Source organism: Podarcis pityusensis (genome assembly GCF_964106645.2).
Source record: "Podarcis pityusensis genome assembly, chromosome: 1".
Lineage (NCBI taxonomy): Eukaryota > Metazoa > Chordata > Lepidosauria > Squamata > Lacertidae > Podarcis > Podarcis pityusensis.
The window spans coordinates 14,842,852-14,852,235 of NC_138028.1; the positions used below are offsets into that span (position 1 = coordinate 14,842,852).

The 9,384-nt window shown below is 44.3% G+C and overlaps 1 long non-coding RNA gene across 1 annotated transcript; it reads right to left on the reverse strand.

Annotated features, from left to right (window-relative positions):
• Positions 1-8,061: 8,061 nt before the first annotated feature.
• LOC308471847 lies at positions 8,062-8,810 on the reverse strand. Its single transcript, XR_013983182.1, has 2 exons — positions 8,743-8,810; positions 8,062-8,447 (listed from the first exon to the last, which is right to left on the reverse strand). It is a non-coding gene; the product is annotated as an uncharacterized lncRNA (long non-coding RNA).
• Between the last annotated feature and the right edge of the window lie 574 nt (positions 8,811-9,384).

Genomic DNA, 9,384 nt, shown 5'->3' on the forward strand with positions numbered 1-9,384 from the left:
CATCAATTCTTTGGTGATCAGCCTTCTTTATGGTCCAGCTCTCACTTCCATATATCACTAACCACACAGTTAGCATTCGTTAAACCAAACCGTTCACACAGTCCACCATTCCACCAACCATCCTCTTCGGGCACAATCATCATGTCCTGCCCGCTCTTTTCGTGATCTCTGGTTGCCAAGGGAATATCGTGTTTCTGAGTCGAAATCTGAAGTTGTCTAGCGGCTTCAGAAATTCTCTGCTTGGAGCGATATCGCAATTTTTCAAATGAGCGCCCTGCTGGCGATCTTTCCGGTGCCACATGGCTGGGGTGGCATTAATTTGGCCAAAGGACAGAAAAATGAAAGCGCTGCTATTTGCACTCTGGGCGCCCGATACTTATCTATCACAATTTGACAGCCAGGCTTCTATTTAAGGATCGGTGCTGAAGAGAACGGCATCTCTGGGGAGACTTTCTAAATGGGTCATGCTTGATCAAATATATATATATATGAGTTGTCACTGCAGTTTGACAAAACCTGGACCTCGAGCAAGATTTTAGGTGTTCAGCCAAGCCATGTGGAATTTCAGGGGGATCAATCCATGGCTCTTTCTCATTCTGGGAGGGTTCCTGCCACATAGATGTCTCACGAGGGGCTTTACAGAGGCCTGTGAACATTCATCACCAGCATGTGCTAGTCCAGGATTTATCAATATGGCACCCTTCAGGTCTTCTGCTGGCACCTACAAAGCCTCTGAACACCCTCAACACTGCCCCCTTGGCAGGGGCGCCATCTCGTCCTCAGGATTGTGGGTGCCAGTTTAATTCAGAAGGAGGAAGCTCCACAGAGGTCCATGGATTGCAGCCTGACTATATCTCACATCGGGTGGATCATGTCCATGTTAGAATATGATTTGATCATTAATAACAACAGATTGGCAGTGGAAAAAGAACTGAGTGAGCTGGTTTGACCATGAATCCAATAATAATAATACAGTGGTACCTCAGGTTACGAACTTAATTCGTTCCGGAGCTCCGTTCTTAACCCGAAACCGTTCCTAACCTGAGGTACCACTTTAGCTAATGGGGCCTCCCGCTGCCACCGTGACGCCACCGCGCGATTTCCATTCTCATCCTGGGGCAAAGTTCTTAACCTGAGGTACTACTTCTGGTTTAGCGGAATTTGTAACCCTAAGTGTTTGTAACCTGAAGCGTTTGTAAGCCGAGGTACCACTGTAGTAGTAGTAGTAATAATTAATAATAATAATAATAATAATAATAATAATAATAATATATTTTATACCCTGCCCATCTGGTTGAGTTTCCCTAGCCACTCTGGGCAGCTTACAAGAGATCTAAAAACATAATAAAACATCAAACATTGAAAACTTCCCAATACAAGGCTGCCTTCAGATGTCTTCTAAAAGTCAGAAAGTTGTTTATTTCCTTGACATCTGATGGGAGGGCGTTCCACAGGGCGGCCGCCACTACCGAGAAGGCCCTCTGTCTGGTTCCCTGTAACTTCACTTCTCGCAATGAGGGAACTAGCAAAAGACCGTTGGAGGAGGACCTCAGTGTCCGGGCTGGGCGATGGGGGTGGATACGCTCCTTCAGGTATACTGAGCTGAGGCTACTATGATGAATCTAGCTACTATGAAGAAACTGCTCAATTTCTCTCTTCTAGCTCACTCTTTTCTCCCTTACAGTAACCTTTATTTGGTGCTTCTTTCCCTCCAACAGATGGCTGTTAATATATTTATATGCTACCCATCCCACCGGGTTGCCTCAGCCACTCAGGGAGGCTTCGAACAAATCATAAAGCCACAGTAAAGCACCAAACATTTCCCTATACAGGGTTGCCTTCAGGAATGTCACCAACGTTCAGGTATGATGGGAGTTATAGTATAGCCCCATATGGAGGGCCACTGGCTCCCCATTCCGCTTCACCCAAGAGTGTGCCATGTTCTCTCACCACCCCCTCATAACTCTCCCACAGAAAACCTAGTGCCTGAAAGTGAATGGTACCCTTTATATTTTCTTATGGCGCAATTCCAGTTACCTTCCAGGAGAATTCAGTTCTTTTGAAGCTCACACAATATGTACCGCTCTGCCATTAGTGTTCCAGGAACATCTATCTGAGGTCAAGCACGGGGTGCAACATGAAGTCCTCCCCAAGGGGTATGTGTAGGATCAAACTGAAAAATCCCACTTTAGAAAACAAAACAGAAAGAGAATACAACGAAACTTGGTTCTTTTGAAATTGACATTTTAGTCATAAAGCCTGGGCAAGCATTCAGGGTTTTAGAATGGGGGCGAGAGTGTGCAGGGGGCGACTTACGCATCAGCTCTGATGTGGTTCAAGAAGAAATGAAAAGGGATAAAAAGAGTTTTCACACACACACACACATACATCCAAAGCTTTTGTGCTGCTGGTGAGATGTTTCTAGAAGGAACTTGGGAATGGAGGGCATGCAAGCTGCAGATGTAACAGCAGCTTGCATTCTTCAGCATATTATGTCTTTGTATCTTTATTGGTATAATTTATTGTTAATTATGAGGAGGTGTGTTAGAGGTATCGGTTTGTTGGTTGCTAGAGAGCAATCAGGCAATATGCCTCCGAAGCGTGTTCTAAGGCTTTCTTATTAGTGATAAAATCTTTAGAATGCAGAGTGCCTGTATTCCGTGTCTTGCTCATTCACTGGCAGAATCTGAGAGTGGGTGGTCCTTAAACTTTCCCCAGCAGAGTAGTTTCTTGACGCCCAGTCTGCACCTCCCCTCTCTGCACGGAAGTTTTCTGCGCAAGGAAGGCGTGGGTAATGGGGGACCTCCCTCCTCCCCGCTTTGCTCCGGCAAGGTGTCTTGGCACCGCCTTGCCTCCTCTGCCCCCTGCCTCTCCTCTCCACTAGAAGCGTGGCTCCCTTCCTCTGCTGAGGAAGTGCTGCTTCCCACGATCTTTGGGGGCTCTCTGTAATCCACCCGGCCTTTCCCCTCTCGCCCCTGAGCCGATGGCAGTTCCCTGACAAGGTGGTTTAATGTTATTGTATACTGATGCTTTCAATTATTTTTTGTGACTATTCAAATGTTGTCATTTTTTCGTAATTAAATCACTCTCTTGATGTTGTAATGGTTTAACTGTGAGAAGGAAAACATACAAATAAATTCTGATCACTGTTGGTGGAAGCGACACATCTACCACCACCACCACCCGAGTGTAGGAGTGGATTTTGACACTAGGAGAGGATATATTGTTTAGCTATTATCTTTCCTTGCTCACTTTAGTGAGATCAGCAGAGGACCATCCTTTGCAGCTCAAACTTTGAAGCTAAGTCGAGATTGATTTAACCTTCTAGAAATAATAATCCAGGATGCTTTAAGGCAGACTGGATTTTCCTTGTATTAGCCCTTTCCGTCCCCCTTAAAAACAATTGCACACAAATGGTTTTGTGAAAAAATAAAAGTAGTATTTACTTACATAAACTAGGTCTTGAAGAAGCAATCACAGTAGCAAAATGAAAGCAGGTTTAAAACTATTATCTAAGTTACAAAAGTACAAAATGTAAATTCGAAAATGGTGCCTGAGCTGCAGAGCTCAGACATGCACGTGTGGTCAGCTTGGAAGCATAACGAAGAAAAAGAAAGATGTCCAGGCAGGCAGGAAGTATGTAGGGCAGGCATAGGCAAACTCAGCCCTCCAGCTGTTTGGGGACTACAACTCTCATGATCCCTAGCTAACAGGACCAGTGGTCAGGAATGATGGGACTTGTAGTCCCAAAACATCTGGAGGGCCGAGTTTGCCTATGCCTGATGTAGTGTAACAGCCTCCTGCCAAGACAGGCAAGGGAAGTGATCCTACAGAGTTCTCTCTAGCAAATTTTGCAGGAAAGCTCTGTGAGCCTCAGCATCTCCATGCGCCTGTCTGACAAAACGTGATTTGTTAGTTTGACTGCAATAATGTCCCACACAATTTTTTTAAAATAATTTTTTATTAATTTTCAGCATATCATTTTCAACAGTAATTAAACATATTTTAACATCTTATACTATTTTTTAAGTTCCATCAATCTCATCTGTAAATTTTCCAGTCTAATCACTACACACTTCCCACTTCTTAAATATTAATGTTTTAATATTTTAATGTTGTATTTTAATCTTGTTTTTAAGTTGTATTCATTCAACTTGCTTTTATTATTGCTTGTTAGCCTCCCTGAGCCTGGCCTTGGCTGGGGAGGGCGGGGTATAAATAAAAATTATTATTATTATTATTATTATTATTATTATTATTCAATTATTTTTAACTCATAACTAATATCACTATTCTTTCTCTAATTTGCAATGCTTCATACATTTTTCCTTACACAGCTTCTTGTAATCCTACTAGCGTAATTTGTTGGTTACAGTTGCTCTTCAAATAGTTCGTCTATTTCTTCCAATCTTCTGTAAATCTCTGGTCCCACAGGTTTTGAATCCTTCCTGTCATTTTATCTAATTCTGTTGGGTCTCTGGACCGTAATAAAGATTTTTATTATTTTATCTAATTCTGCATAGTCCATTAATTTTGTTTGCCATTCTTCTTTCATCGGAATCTCTTCTTGCTTCCATTTCTGGGCTAACAATACTCTTGCTGCTGTTGTTAATGTCCCACACAATTTTCAACAGGTATTGAAGCAAACTTTCAAGATGGAAAAGTTAAGCTTGCATGGCAAGAGAGGGGGGTCAGATATCCTTAGCCAGTATGGCTAATATTCAGGAATAATGGGAGTTGTAGTCCAACAGTACTTGAAAAGGCTGCATGCTCACTGCTCAACAAGGGACGCGTTCACACCATAAAGTGCTATGATACCATTGTAAACAGACAAGGTGACCCCAAAGAAATCTGGGAGTGGTAGTTTGTTCAAGGTGTTGAGAGTTATTAGAAGTTCCTCATCCCCCTCCCAGAGCTACAATTCCCAGAGTTCCCTGGAAAGAGGGATTGATTGTTAAACCACTCTGGGAATTGTAGCACTGGGAAGGGACTAGGAGTTTCTTAACAACTCTCAGCACCCTCAACAAACTACAGCTCCCAGAATTCTTTGGGGGAAGCCATGACTGTTTAAAGTGGTATCATTTTACTTTCAAAGTGTTAATGCTGACCTTTAAAGCTCCAAATGGCCTCGGTACTGTATACCTGAAGGAGCGTCTTCACCCCCATCATCCAGCCCGGACACTGAGGTCCAGCACGAATGGCCTTCTGGCGGTTCCCTTGCTGTGAGAAGTGAGGTTACAGGGAACCAGGGAGAGGGCCTTCTCGGTAGTGGCACCCGCCCTGTGGAACGCCCTCCCAGCAGATGTCAAGGCAATAAACAACTATTTTACTTTTAAAAGACAACTGAAGGCAGCCCTGTTTAGGGAAGTTTTTAATGTCTGACACTGTATTGTTTTTAATATTTGGTTGGAAGCTGCCCAGAGTGGCTGGGGAAACCCAGCCAGGTGGGCAGGTTATAAATAAATAAATAAATAAATAAATAAATAATATGCATGGTGTGGATGTGACCAAAGACAGGACAAAAGAAATCTGCTTTAAACATCTCTCCTTGTCAAGCAGATACAAATGTATTTTTCTGGTGAACTTCTGAATTATGAGCAAGAATCTCCTCTACATTAAAAATAGTTCTTATTTTCTGGGGCCGTGCTACCTACCTACCACAGAGCAAATGCTTGGTGTTTGCTGAGTGGCAGCCAGGAAAAGGTCTGTCCTTTTTCTGAGCATGCAGAATGTAAATGTAAATAATGTCCTTTGGCAAGGAATATCTATGCAGTTTCCATTCAACATCTGTGGAGGACAGTGGTGGCGACTACTGGAAAGCACGACTGAGTGAAACGAAAGGCCACAGGCACGGACAAAGGCTTACAAGGATCAGGCCCCGAGTAATTGGATGCATTAAAAAATAATGGTGTGCTCTGCTGAGCTGGCTTAATAGGGAACTGATGAGGGTGACATTTAGCAAAGAGACAAAAATTGATATAAAGCCTTGGATCACACAGAATATGTCTCTGTTGGAGTCCTCACCTGCTCCCCGTTTCATTCCCTAAAGCCAGCTATGCATGTGGCTTCTGTGGCATCTATACTGACAGGTTCATTTTAAGAATCATAGAATTGTAGAGTTGGAAGGGACTTTCGAGGGTCATTTAGTCCAACGAGGGATGGCCCAAGATATGGCACCTGAGGCGGACCCCAAAATGGCGACAAGGAAGAAGGGTGAGGAAAGATCTACCTCAGGAACAAGGCGGGAAGAACAGTTTGACATCAAGATCTGCTGCCCTGGTGGATCCTGCCACCTGAGGCAGTCTCCTCACCTTGCCTCATGGTTGGGCCGGCCCTGAGTCCAACGCCCGGCAATACAGGCAAGATGCAGTGTTGAAGATACAGCACCATAGCCTGCCAACCAGGTACCGGCCAGATATTTTGGCCTGCAGTTTCTATCAGAGCCAGCCATCCTGTTCATGGTGCGAGCCAGCCATGCCCTTTCCCAGGCTGCACCATTTCATTCCCTTCCCCCTGTCAATAGCCAGGCATTGTTCTCTGTCCACTGAGCATGCACAGTCTTCATTGGTCGGTCTTTGGCAGTGTCAGATTTGGGGCAGTGTGAGCAGTTCCCCACACAGGGTATCGAGCCGAGGGGGCGCAAAATTGAGAAGATCCATGATTGAGAAGATCCATTTTGGGGTGCCAAACCTTGGCCTTGCCCAGAGCGCAATACAGTGGTACCTCGGGTTACATACGCTTCAGGTTACAGACTCCGTTAACCCAGAAATAGTACCTCCAGTTAAGAACTTTGCTTCAGGATGAGAACAGAAATCGTGCTCCGGTGGTGCGGCGGCAGCTGGAGGCCCTATTAGCTAAAGTGGTGCTTCAGGTTAAGAACAGTTTCAGGTTAAGAACGGACCTCCAGAACAAATTAAGTACTTAACCGGCGGTACCACTGTATTATGTGAAAGATTACAAAACTCTGTCCCTGTTATTTGGTCCCGTCCTAGGTTTCCTTCTGCTAACCTTGTTTCTCCCTCAGATGTGGCGATGCCTTTCTTTCTGGTTCATGGATGGTGCTAATTTGATGAATAAAGGATCTTGCTATTCCTATACAGCAGAGAAGGGGAGCCTGGTCAAGTTGATGTGACTGAAGCAAAGATTCTGTTCTGAATCTGTGTATAGCATAGAGATGCATGTTATATGCTGTGCACACAACTAGATCTTTATAACACATTCCTTCCCTCAAAGAATTCTGGGTACTGTAGTTTACCCATCAGAGAGCTGCTGTTCCCAGAAAGGCTTAAAAAACTACGGTGCCAAGAATTCTTTGAGGGGCGGGAATATGCTTATTGAAAAGCTTATTGAAAGTTGCTTGGAGTTGCTGCATGGCAAAAAAGGCGACCATTAATTTAAATAATATCCCCAATTGTAACTGAAGCCATGGCTGCTGCCGCTGCTGCTGCTGTTGGTAGCCTTGAGGGCATTCACAGTGCGTGTATATTTGCAATTGAAATTACTGAACTGTACTTTTGCCCTTTTGTGCAGCAAGGTTACGTTCCTGATTGCATAATCCATACAAGTCAGGCAAACCTTTTCCCTGTTATCAGTGCTTCCATGTAGCCCTCCAGATGTCGTTGAGCTACAACTTCCCTGACCGCTGGGCCATACCGCTTGGAGCTGATCAGGTTACATATGCTTCAGGTTACATACGCTTCAGGTTACAGACTCCGCTAACCCAGAAATAGTACCTCGGGTTAAGAACTTTGCTTCAGGATGAGAACAGAAATTGTGCTCCGGCGGTGGAGCGACAGCAGGAGGCCCCAGTAGCTAAAGTGGTGCTTCAGATTAAGAACAGTTTCAGGTTAAGAACAGACCTCCGGAACGAATTAAGTACTTAACCCGAGGTACCACTGTATATAGGATAGCCAAATAGAAGCTTCATGTTCAGATGCAGTGTACCTTTATTTATTTACTTCGTACAATTTATATACCTCTTGATTGTGAAAACCAACCAACCAACCAACCAACCTACCTCAAAGTGGTTTACCACAAGAATAAAACAGTAAAAACAACAGCTACTGAAAACATTCAAATTATAATTAAAATCGGCAATGAGCTAAAAAAAAAAACAGATGAAAGCACATGTAAAAATTATGCATAGCTGAAAAGCAGACACTATGAGCAAGTAGCAGAGAAAGTCATTAGCTTCACTTGCGAACTCCCAGAAACTTCTGAGTTTCAATTTAGGAATTGGAATAGCATAGATGAGGCCTTGGACTTCTCCAGCGAGGCTGTTCTAATGTTCTTGACATTTCCACATTGAAATTGCTCTGTCCCAGATTCTCCCCAGTCACCTTTCGGCAAGGCAACCTCTGTCTCCCCTCCAGACATTTCCAGCACTGTAATATCCTGTTGTCATGTAGCATCGGGTAGGTGTTCAAGCCCTTTAAGTGTGGGTTTCACTGACAATTTCCCAGAGTTAACAGCAGACAGTGTGCTTATTTGAGAGAAAATTAAAACAAATTCACCGTAAACCGGAGCAGTGCGTGGAACTCACAACCTCCAGATTCATCTCTGCCCAAGTAATCCCCTCGACTTGCGTGCCTCTCTCACTCCCAATTATCAGCAGGCAAAATCCCACCAGAATGTCAAGGCTGCCTTCAGCTTCAACTCCCACGTTCATTTACTAAAACACACACACACTGCTGCCTTGCGAGATATCTTCAAGGGTGGAAAAGGCTCAAGAGTAAACCTTACACAAATCCAGAGTTCCTCAGATGGTTGGATGGCGCCTTGTAACCTTCCAGCAACTTCTGCAACCAAGCTGGTGGCACTAATAATAATAATAATAATAATAATAATAATAATAATTTATTTATATCCCACCCTCCCTGGCCAAAGCCGGGCTCATAGCGGCTAAAAACAAGTAAAAATAACACAGTGCACATAAAATCACACAGTCAATTAATTAAAATATGTTCTAAAATAAATTCAGAATCAAGTTAATGGCAACCATTGGGCTAGAGTTCTGTGAGGATTGCCAAAGGAGGGGGTCAGGCTGTGCCCTGGCCAAAAGCCTGGTGGAACAGCTCTGTCTTGCAGGCCCTGCAGAAAGATGTCAAGTCCCACAGGGCCCTGGTCTCTTGTGACAGAGCGTTCCACCAGATTGGGGCTTTCCTTTGGACGACATCAGCCAGGCCAAGAGGGGAGTCTTGTCATCCGGGCAGCCCAGGACCTCCGCTTGCAGTCCGGGGAGGTCACTTTGGTACTGCAAATGCAGCAGAAACAAGGGTGGGAAAGCGAAAGGTTCAGTATCCCATCCTGCATGCAGTTGTACTTATGGAAACCAGGCCCCCCTGTCCATTCTGCTAACCAAGGGGTGGGACGCTGCTGTAGTTT